This window comes from Mirounga leonina, unplaced genomic scaffold (assembly GCF_011800145.1).
Source record: "Mirounga leonina isolate KUSES-001 unplaced genomic scaffold, KU_Mleo_1.0 Mir_268, whole genome shotgun sequence".
In the NCBI taxonomy this organism is placed as follows: Eukaryota; Metazoa; Chordata; class Mammalia; order Carnivora; family Phocidae; genus Mirounga; species Mirounga leonina.
The window spans coordinates 2,087,789-2,096,902 of NW_023270649.1; the positions used below are offsets into that span (position 1 = coordinate 2,087,789).

At 43.2% G+C, this 9,114-nt stretch overlaps 1 long non-coding RNA gene across 1 annotated transcript; it reads right to left on the bottom strand.

Annotated features, from left to right (window-relative positions):
- Positions 1-5,597: 5,597 nt before the first annotated feature.
- Positions 5,598-7,160, bottom strand: LOC118026686. The gene is made up of 3 exons (XR_004683649.1): positions 6,742-7,160; positions 6,050-6,164; positions 5,598-5,842 (listed from the first exon to the last, which is right to left on the bottom strand). It is a non-coding gene; the product is annotated as an uncharacterized LOC118026686 (long non-coding RNA).
- Between the last annotated feature and the right edge of the window lie 1,954 nt (positions 7,161-9,114).

Consider the following 9,114-nt stretch of genomic DNA (forward strand, 5'->3'; position numbering starts at 1 on the left):
CCTGGATCTCAGACTCCCAGCCTCCAGCCCCGCCTGGATCTCACACTCCCAGGTTTGGTCCTACCTGGATCTCAGACTCCCAGCCTCCAGGACTATCAGAGAATAAATGTGTGTCCTGTGAATACTGTTACAGTGACCCTAGCAAAGTAATACACCCATTATTCAAGGCAGTTTTTATGATAGAGAAAAACGTAGAAATACATTCAACATCCAGATAGAGGGGTGTGTCTACTTTTTTGTACGTGTGGGGAAATCTCTGCACTCATCGTAAATAGTAAAAAAAAAAAAGGGGGGGGTGTTATGATTACATTCTGAGAATCTTTATACTTTTTATTTTTCAGTGTTTCATATATTTTCTTGTAATGAGGAAGCTGACTTCAGAGCACAAGAAATGATTTCCTAGAAGATACGAATGGAGAGGTTTGGAAACCGGTTTCCGTGATGTGACAGATTGGATTGAGAGTTCTGTCAGATCTTGCTAGAAAGCTGGTGGTTGTGCGGTTTAATCTTCATTTCCAGGACGGAGGAACGAGAACATCTACGGGGTCTTATCTGCAAACCAGATAGTTTTCAGTGAGTCATCGGTATTTATCGTGGCAAGACTTGTAAGGAGGAAACTTGAGGAGTCGTGAAGCATGAGCGAGGGAGGTGTGAGCGAAGGCAGAGTCATGCCCTGACCTTGGAGGAAAGAGCTTGGTGAGTAGGATTCCTCGGGAATGGGTCGGCATCAGCCCACCAAAGCGCACGTCGCAGCCTGACCCTGCGAGGCAAATGGTTGATGTGGGAGGGCCCGCGTGAGAGCCGGGATTCCAGAATGCTGAGAAAAGGAGACTTCTCATCACATGGGAACTCGGTTTTCCTGTGATAAAGCCCGGACTTTAAAAAATAGTTTGGTATTGCAGCAGAAAAGACCTCGAGAGGTGCATTTCTCTGGAGTCCAGAGCGCACCTGCCATTTGCATGTGGTGGAGAGAGCACAGCTTACCCAGGAAATGTTATGCAGACAACTGGATGGCGATTTAAAGTTTCTAAAAAGGGGATTTCCTCTTGGCTCCTTCATGCCAGGATCAATTCTCCACGTGTCAAGATGCGTGTGTAAAAATAAAATCGTGGAGTATGAGATGAAATACAGACTTTAAAAGGGTAACAATAAAAAACGTATAATAACTGCATTTATAAAATATATATATATAATTTAGGGGCACCTGGGTGGCTCAGTTGGTTAAGCGTCTGCCTTCGGCTCAGGTCATGGTCCCAGGGTCCTGGGATCGAGCCCCACATCGGGCTCCCTGCTCAGCGGGAAGCCTGCTTCTCCCTCTCCCACTCCCCCTGCTTGTGTTCCCTCTGTCGCTGTGTCCCTCTCTGTCAAATAAATAAATAAAATCTTTAAATATATATATATATATATATATATATATATATATATACACATCATTTGGGGACAGGGAAAATTTTCTAAGAAACCATGAAACCATAAAGGAAAGGCATATTTGTGTTTGTATTGTCTAGGAAAAATATATACACGTTTTTATATAGACATATGTTTGTCTGTATACAGAATATGTATGTTACAATATAATATATATGTATACATAGTAGACAAATATATATAAACATATATACAAATATCAACCTAAGTGTGTATAAACATATATACATATATATACAAACTTAAATATCTATTAAGCCACATGCTTGTGCATATTTATGTGTGTGTGTATATATATATTGATGTGTGCATTTATAATCATTTAAAGCATGCAAAATTTACAAGTACATAAGCTAATTTTAAAGGCAGATGTTAGCGTGCAAAATATCTATGTGGCCTTTGTGCCCTGGATCTTGATAGTCGTGTAGGGGCTAGGGCTCCTGTTTCTGCTGCCTTGGAGGGTTGTCATCAGGGACTTGAGTCTGTGCCCCAGCCGGTCCTCGGGTCTGTGCCAACCCCTGAGAAAAGTCTCTCAGCCTCTCCCAATGGAGGAAGGCAGCTTAGCTCAAAGCTGGGTGTCCAGTCCCCCCAAATGATGGGCACCATACACAGCACCCCACATAGGTTGGCTTTCCAGGCCACGGGCACTGCAGGACTCCAAAAGTGAGAGTGTCAGTGCGTGCAAACGTTATGGAGGATTATCAGGAAGTGACCGTCACGATGGTCACATGCACCTGCTCGTCTGGGTGTGTTTGGGGAAATGTGCCCTGGCCTGTGAAGGCATTTGGGGAAGACGGCTCATTGCAGCAGAGTTTGAAACAACCAAGGCTGGTAAAGACCGTACCAAGTGCCAGGCACTCCCAGTGTGGGCATTTCGGTGAAACAGGGATAAGCAGACCCACATCCCCATCTCCTGGGGCTTGGATCCCACTGGGGAGCGAAGGACAATGAGCATTACAGGTTGTTGAGAGGATGTGACATACTGGCTGGAAAAACAGAAATAGCAAAGTGGGAGGGCCAGAGGGAGGGGGTGCGTGTGGAACGCAGTAATTATCTGTTTTCACTCTATACATATAATTACGTGGGTATAAGTACACGTTAATATTTTATACCTTACCGTATACATGTATGTGCGGAGATGTAGGATGATTTACATATAGATATGGGCGCGTCTGTGCTTATCTAGGAGGGCTTGCAGAGGGGGTGGGATTTGAACAATGACCTGAAGGAGGGTCGGAGCCAGGGAGTGCGTGTCAGGGGAAGGGACAGGGACAGCGTGGACTGAGTGTAGCAGGCCCAGCTGCAGAGGGTAGGGCTCTAGCAAGCCCTTATGATGAGTTTGCCCCTTCCTCCAGGAAGGGTTGCCAGATTGAGCAAATAAAAATGCAGGATGAGGGGCGCCCGGCTGGCTCGGTCAGCGGAGCATGAAACTCTTAATCACCGGGCTGTGACTTCCAGCCCCACGCTGGGTGTAGAGATTACTGATTACTTAAAAATAAAAGCTTTAAAAAAAATGCAGGATGCCCAGTGAAATTTGAATTTCAGATGAACAATGTCTGTGTGTATATATATATGCACAGGTATATATATATATAAAATACATATATCCATAAAATATATGGGTAGTATATATATGTATAAATTTAATATATATATTATATATATTAGTATAAAATATGTCCCCATGTAATATTTGAAACATACTTAGGCTGGGACTCCTGGGTGGCTCCGTTGGTTAAGCATCTGCCTTCAGCTCAGGTCATGATCCCAGGGTCCTGGGATCGAATCCCACATCAGCCTCCTTGCTCAGCAGGGAGCCTGCTTCTCCCTCTCCCTCTGCTTGTGCTCTCTCTGTCAAATAAATAAAATCTTTAAAAAAAAAAAACATACTTAGCCTAAATGCCAAAATGAATTTGAATTTCAGATGAACAATGTATATATAAATATATATAATATATATGTATAGTGTATATGTTTATATTTAATATATATATATATTAGTATAAAATATGTCCCCCATGTAATATTTGGAACATGCTTAAGATAAACGCCAAGATGAATTTCAAATAAACAATGTATATATATATAACATACATATAGTATGTATGTGTATATATTTAATATATACATATTGGCATAAAATATGTATATATATGTATATATATTAGTATAAAATATATCCCCATATAATATCTGGGACATACTTAGGCTAAACACCAAGATGAATTTCAGATGAACAATGTATATATAAATATATATATAATATATATAATATACATATAGTATATATGTGTATATACTTAATATATACATATTAGTATAAAATATGTATATATATGTATATATATTAGTATAAAATATGTCCCCATGTAATATTTGGGACATACTTAGGCTAAACACCAAGATCACTTTGAATTTCAGATAAACAATACATAGTTGTTTTAGTGTAAGTATATCCCATTCTGTACTGGGGATGTACTTACACTCAACACCCAGTTGAATTTGAATTGCAAATAATGAATAATTCTTTTATTCTAAGTATGTCCCATGTAATATTTGGGACATACTCAGACTAGGCCACTGGTTGAATTTGAATTTGAGTGTAACGCCCATGCAATCTTTGGGACATAATTATACTAAATGTGGAGATGGATTTGAATTTGAGATAAACAACAAATCCTTCTTTTATTATAAGTATATATAAAATATATAAGTCTTGTGTAATATTTGGAATATACTTACACTAATCAACTAGCTGAATCTGAATTTCAAGTAAATAATGAATAATTCTGTTATTATAAGTATATCCCATGCACAATTTGGGATGTACGTATATTAAAAGCACAGATGAATTTGAATTTCACACAAAACACAAATAATTCTTACAGGATAAGTATGTCCCATGCAATATTTGGGCATCCTTACACTAAAACATCACTCACGGTTTATCTGCAATTTGAGTTCCGCTGGTATCCTGTATTTTATTTGGCAACCCAAACTCCGAGCAAAATGCAGCACGGCTGTCAAATTGTAAGCGGGAAAGTCACCTGCCAGGCTCAATATTAAAAGGATCCTTGCAGGAGCGCCTGGGTGGCCCAGTTGGTTGAGCCTCCAACTCTTGATTTTGGCTCAGGTTATGATCTCAGGGTCGTGAGAGCGAGCTCCGCATTGGGCTTGGCGCTCAGTGTGGCGTCTGCTTGGGATTCTCTCTCTTTCTGCCCCTCCCCCAGCTTGCACTCACTCTCTAAATAAATAAAATGCTTTTGGGGCGCCTGGGTGGCTCATTGGGTTAAGCATCCGACTCTTGGTTTAGGCTCAGGTCATGATCTCAGGGTCCTGGGATCGAGCCCCACATCAGGCTCCACACTCAGCATGGAGTCTGCTTGAGATTCTGTCTCTCCCTCTCCCTCTGCCCCTCCCACTTGTGCTCTGTCTCTCTCAAATAAATAAATAAAATCTTAAATAAATAAATAAATAAAATCTTTTTTAAAAATAAGAAAAAATTAAATAAGAATAAATAAAAGGATCCGTGTACCTGCTGAGTGGACAATAAGCTTCAGAGACCCAGACTTGGGGAGAAGTCCATGAAACGCTGGAAAACCCTGCAGAGTGTGGGCTCTAGCAGGGCCCCACTGATGCATGTCTCGGCGTGGGGGCTCGGACACCTTTCCTATTTCCTCGAGGGATTCTGCTGAGGACCGAGAGCCGGGGGGGCGGGGGTGGAGGCTTCTGGGGTTCTGCAGCAGCAAATAGCGGTGACAAGATGAATTAATGCGTGGTAGGGCAGTGGGGCACCTCTGCGGGATGCCCTCTTGGTGGGTCGATGAGTTTTGCAAAACCCAGAGGCTGTGCACCAGCAGAGTGAACCCTGATGGATGCTGTGGGTTTGGGGTGTGAATGCGCTGATACTGGTTCAGAAACGGTAAGGCATGTACCACAGTTATGGGAGATGTTTGTAAGAGGGGAAACGGGGTGCAGGGCCAGGCGGACGTGGGAACCATCTGCACGTTGTGTTGCATGCTTCTGTGAACCTGAAACGGCTCCAAGCAATGACGTCTATTTATTCTACAAAATAAAAAAAATAAATCGAGGCACGCCCTTCCAAGAGACTATGTCATAGCCATTAAAAAAAAAAAAAAAAAAAAAACAATAAAGGAAGGTGATCTGTACATGTATATTTGTGGGAAAGATCTCAGAGTAATATGATAAGGAACACCTTGCCTCATAGGATGTATTTGTGCGATGTGAAACCATATGCCATTCTGGGGGCTCAGGGACGCTCTGTGCAGACCTTCCAGAAGGGATCCCCGAAACACAGGGCTTTGCGATGAGGAGGGTAAATCAATTCAGGATGACGGGAGGGATCACATTACATCACTTGTGTTCGGTTTGACTTTCTGAACAGGAGCTGTTCCTTGATATCAGGTATTAAAACATGTTGATTGAAAAAATACCATACAATACAATATAATACAATAAAACAAAACAGAAAACAGAACAACACAAAACAAAATAAAATCAAATAACGCAAAATGAAATAAAATCAAACAAAACGAAATCAAAAAAACAAAATAAAATCAAACAAAATAAAATAAAACAACAAAATAAAAAAGCAGAATACATTAATTGTGTTGGCTGCCAGGAGAGTGAAGGTCATGTGTTGGGTACGTGGAACCCCCTCTGTGGCCATCTCCAAGACGTGCTGAAGGTCATACGGTCATTGAGGGCCCAGCGCGCTGAGGAAGAAGGAACACACCACCCTCAGTGGAAAAGCTCAGAAGGCATGCCACCCCGGCAGCTGGGGCAGTCACCTTGTTGGCAGAGAGTTGGACAGTTAGGGAGTCAGCACCAGGGTCCCCAACAAGAAAATATGATGGAGTCAGGACAGCTAAGATCAAACAGCACTGACTTCCTATTTTGCAGCTTAGACAGGACCACACTGACATTCTGCTTTGCAGCCTTTGCAGAAATGACTTCTGCAAAATGTCCTAAAATAAGACAATGAACCATAAAAGCATTTGTCAATATCACAGGCAAGGGGCAGTTAAGACCCAAGCCCCCAGATGTCAGAAAAAAAACCAAAAAACAAAAAACAAACGTCAGCATGTAGACATGAACCTAATAGGTAGACAGATACATGACCAAAGCCCTGATTGTCACAACTCAGCACACCCCGATTGCTTAAGATAGTCCCGCAAAAGAGCTCATAAAAACCTTAAACTTAGAAACTTGGGGGGAAACCCATTGGGGTCTCCCTTTCTGGGAGCTTTGTACTTTTGCTCAATAAACATTGCTTTGCTGCCCACCACTCACCATCTGGTCTACCTCTTCATTCTTCCCAGCGGTGTGAGCAAGAACCGTGAGCTCTAAGGGACACAAATCCTGTAACAATCTGTTTACCGGGGGAGATGCAATCCGGGTCATCGATGCCCAACAGAGCTGACACGACATCCCAGCACAAACAGCTCCTACGGTTCAATCCATATTTATGAAGCTGATGGAGGCCGAACAGACAAAGGGAAAAGTAAATCCAAAAATGAAACCTCTGAGAAAATTGTATATCCCCACATTCGACGGAGGGAAAGATCTCCCCACTCCAATTTTTTATGGCTTCTTGGGTATAATTAGACCAACCCACATGGGGCTAAAAATTATGGGCTATGAATCTCTCATGCCACTAATTACTGTTTATTTATTTTTGAATTTATAAGAACAGGTCTCACTCTACAATGCCTTGAGATATATAAGGAAGAGGAAAAAGAAACTGTGATGTATTCCTAAGGAATGTACTTGGCTGGTTTTAAAGATCATGCCCAGCTTGGCTGTTGGGCAAGAACGCAAAGGACGTTAACACTTGGTTTCTGCCAGATTGGATCTGGGGCTGAAGCTAGGGACACAAAGGTCGCCTGGCATCCTTTGATGCATGGAGGTTTTGTTGCTTAATGCTGGAGCCAGGATTGTTCAGTTGAACCAGGCAAGTCGGGGCTGCTTCAGGACTGCAGAAATATAACTCTGGAGCTGTCCATTGGGTGCCAAGTTCCCACGAGAAATTGGTCTGGGAAGAGGGAATCAAACATATGTGATTTTGTTTTGAGAGCCTGAAGGAAGAGCTCAGCTGTCCAAGATGAAGGAGGTGATCCAATTGCCCAGTGACACCAAGAGTAAGGAAATCTCCATGCCCAGTACGGAGACCCTTCCAACTGTATGCATGTGGTCACATGAGGTGACTTGTGTGGGTCACTGTTCCTACAGGGGTCCAGACTAAGCCCCCAGTGGGAGGCTGAGACCCTGATCGCATCTTGGAAGATGTCCCTGTGTCTGAAATATTGTTCTACTCAGAAGGGTACAGAGTGTCCTTGGGAAGAAGATACAGAAGTGGTTTGCTTTGTTTTTGTTTGAGGTACAGCTGTGTGCCATAATGAGGCAATCAGCATCAGACCCAGGAAGTCCAGTTCAGAACAGCCTTAGGCGATATGGTCATAGTCCTGAGTAGTTGCAGACACTATTCAAGAATAGAGAGATCCCACATAGCTGGAGGAAGAAGAAGACCATCTGTAAGCTCATGCCTGGAATCAGACTCAGATACGGAACCACGAAGGATGCTTCGTGCACCTCTCAGTTGGGTTTACCTGGGGCCACCAGCACCCCCAACAAGATGATGCACATACATAATAAACAGCAGCTCTTTATACAAGACGAGTGTTGGGTATCGTTTGTTTGGGGTTTTGCTGAGTGTGTTGGAAGAAAGATGAGGTAAGCGTTGCAGATAAGCTTGGGTAAATACAAAGAGAAAAGACCTTCCTGGGGTAGGGACGTTCTGCGGTGTGAAATCCCTGAGGAATACAGACCTCAAAACACATTTAGGAATGAATTTAGGGTGCTGTACAGAGATGCGTGGAACCGAAGTTCACTATACACCCTATGGCAGAGCTTTAGCTATTAAAAGTGAGGGGTCTCTGTGGGTTTGTCCAGGAAACGTGAAAAGAGACTCAGATTTCCCAAAGATGGACAACAGTGTTCAGTGAAGTGAGCTGCAGAGTTTAGGGGAAGCTCGTCTGCCAATGGATCCACCCTTCCGTGGCAGGACAGGGCACCTTTCAATGCAGACCATGCTTCCATCTTGGCCAGGGGGTGAAGATCTAAGTAGCAGGATTTGAAAATGTGTCTGAGAGGTCTACAATTCCTAAGATGTCACCGTGAAGGAATCTGAAGGCGTCTGGATAAATCTTCATTCCCAGGACGGGGATTCACCAATCCTTGGGCAAAACGTTGAGATTCTGCCATACGGCTGAAAGGCCAGTGGATGTGAGGTCTGGATCTTGTGTTTCATGGACCATGTACTTAGTTGAGGGGTGACACACCTTAGCCCACCCCCCTGCCCCCCAAAAAAGATATGCCCACCTGGGACGTGGTAATAGGACCTAACTTGGAAAAGGGGTCTTTGTAGATGTCAATAACGATCTTGAAATGAGATCATCGTGGATTAACCAGGTGGTCCCTAAACGCAGCAATGCATGTCCTTATATGGGGAAAAAACGGGAAATGCACACAGAGGAAGAGACTGTTAAGGAGGAGGCAGAGACTGATGCATCTGCAAGCCCAGGGCCACCCAGCATCTCCGGAAGCCACCAGAAACTCGGGGAGGCATGAGAAGTTTCACCCTCAGAGTCTCTAGGAGGAACCAGC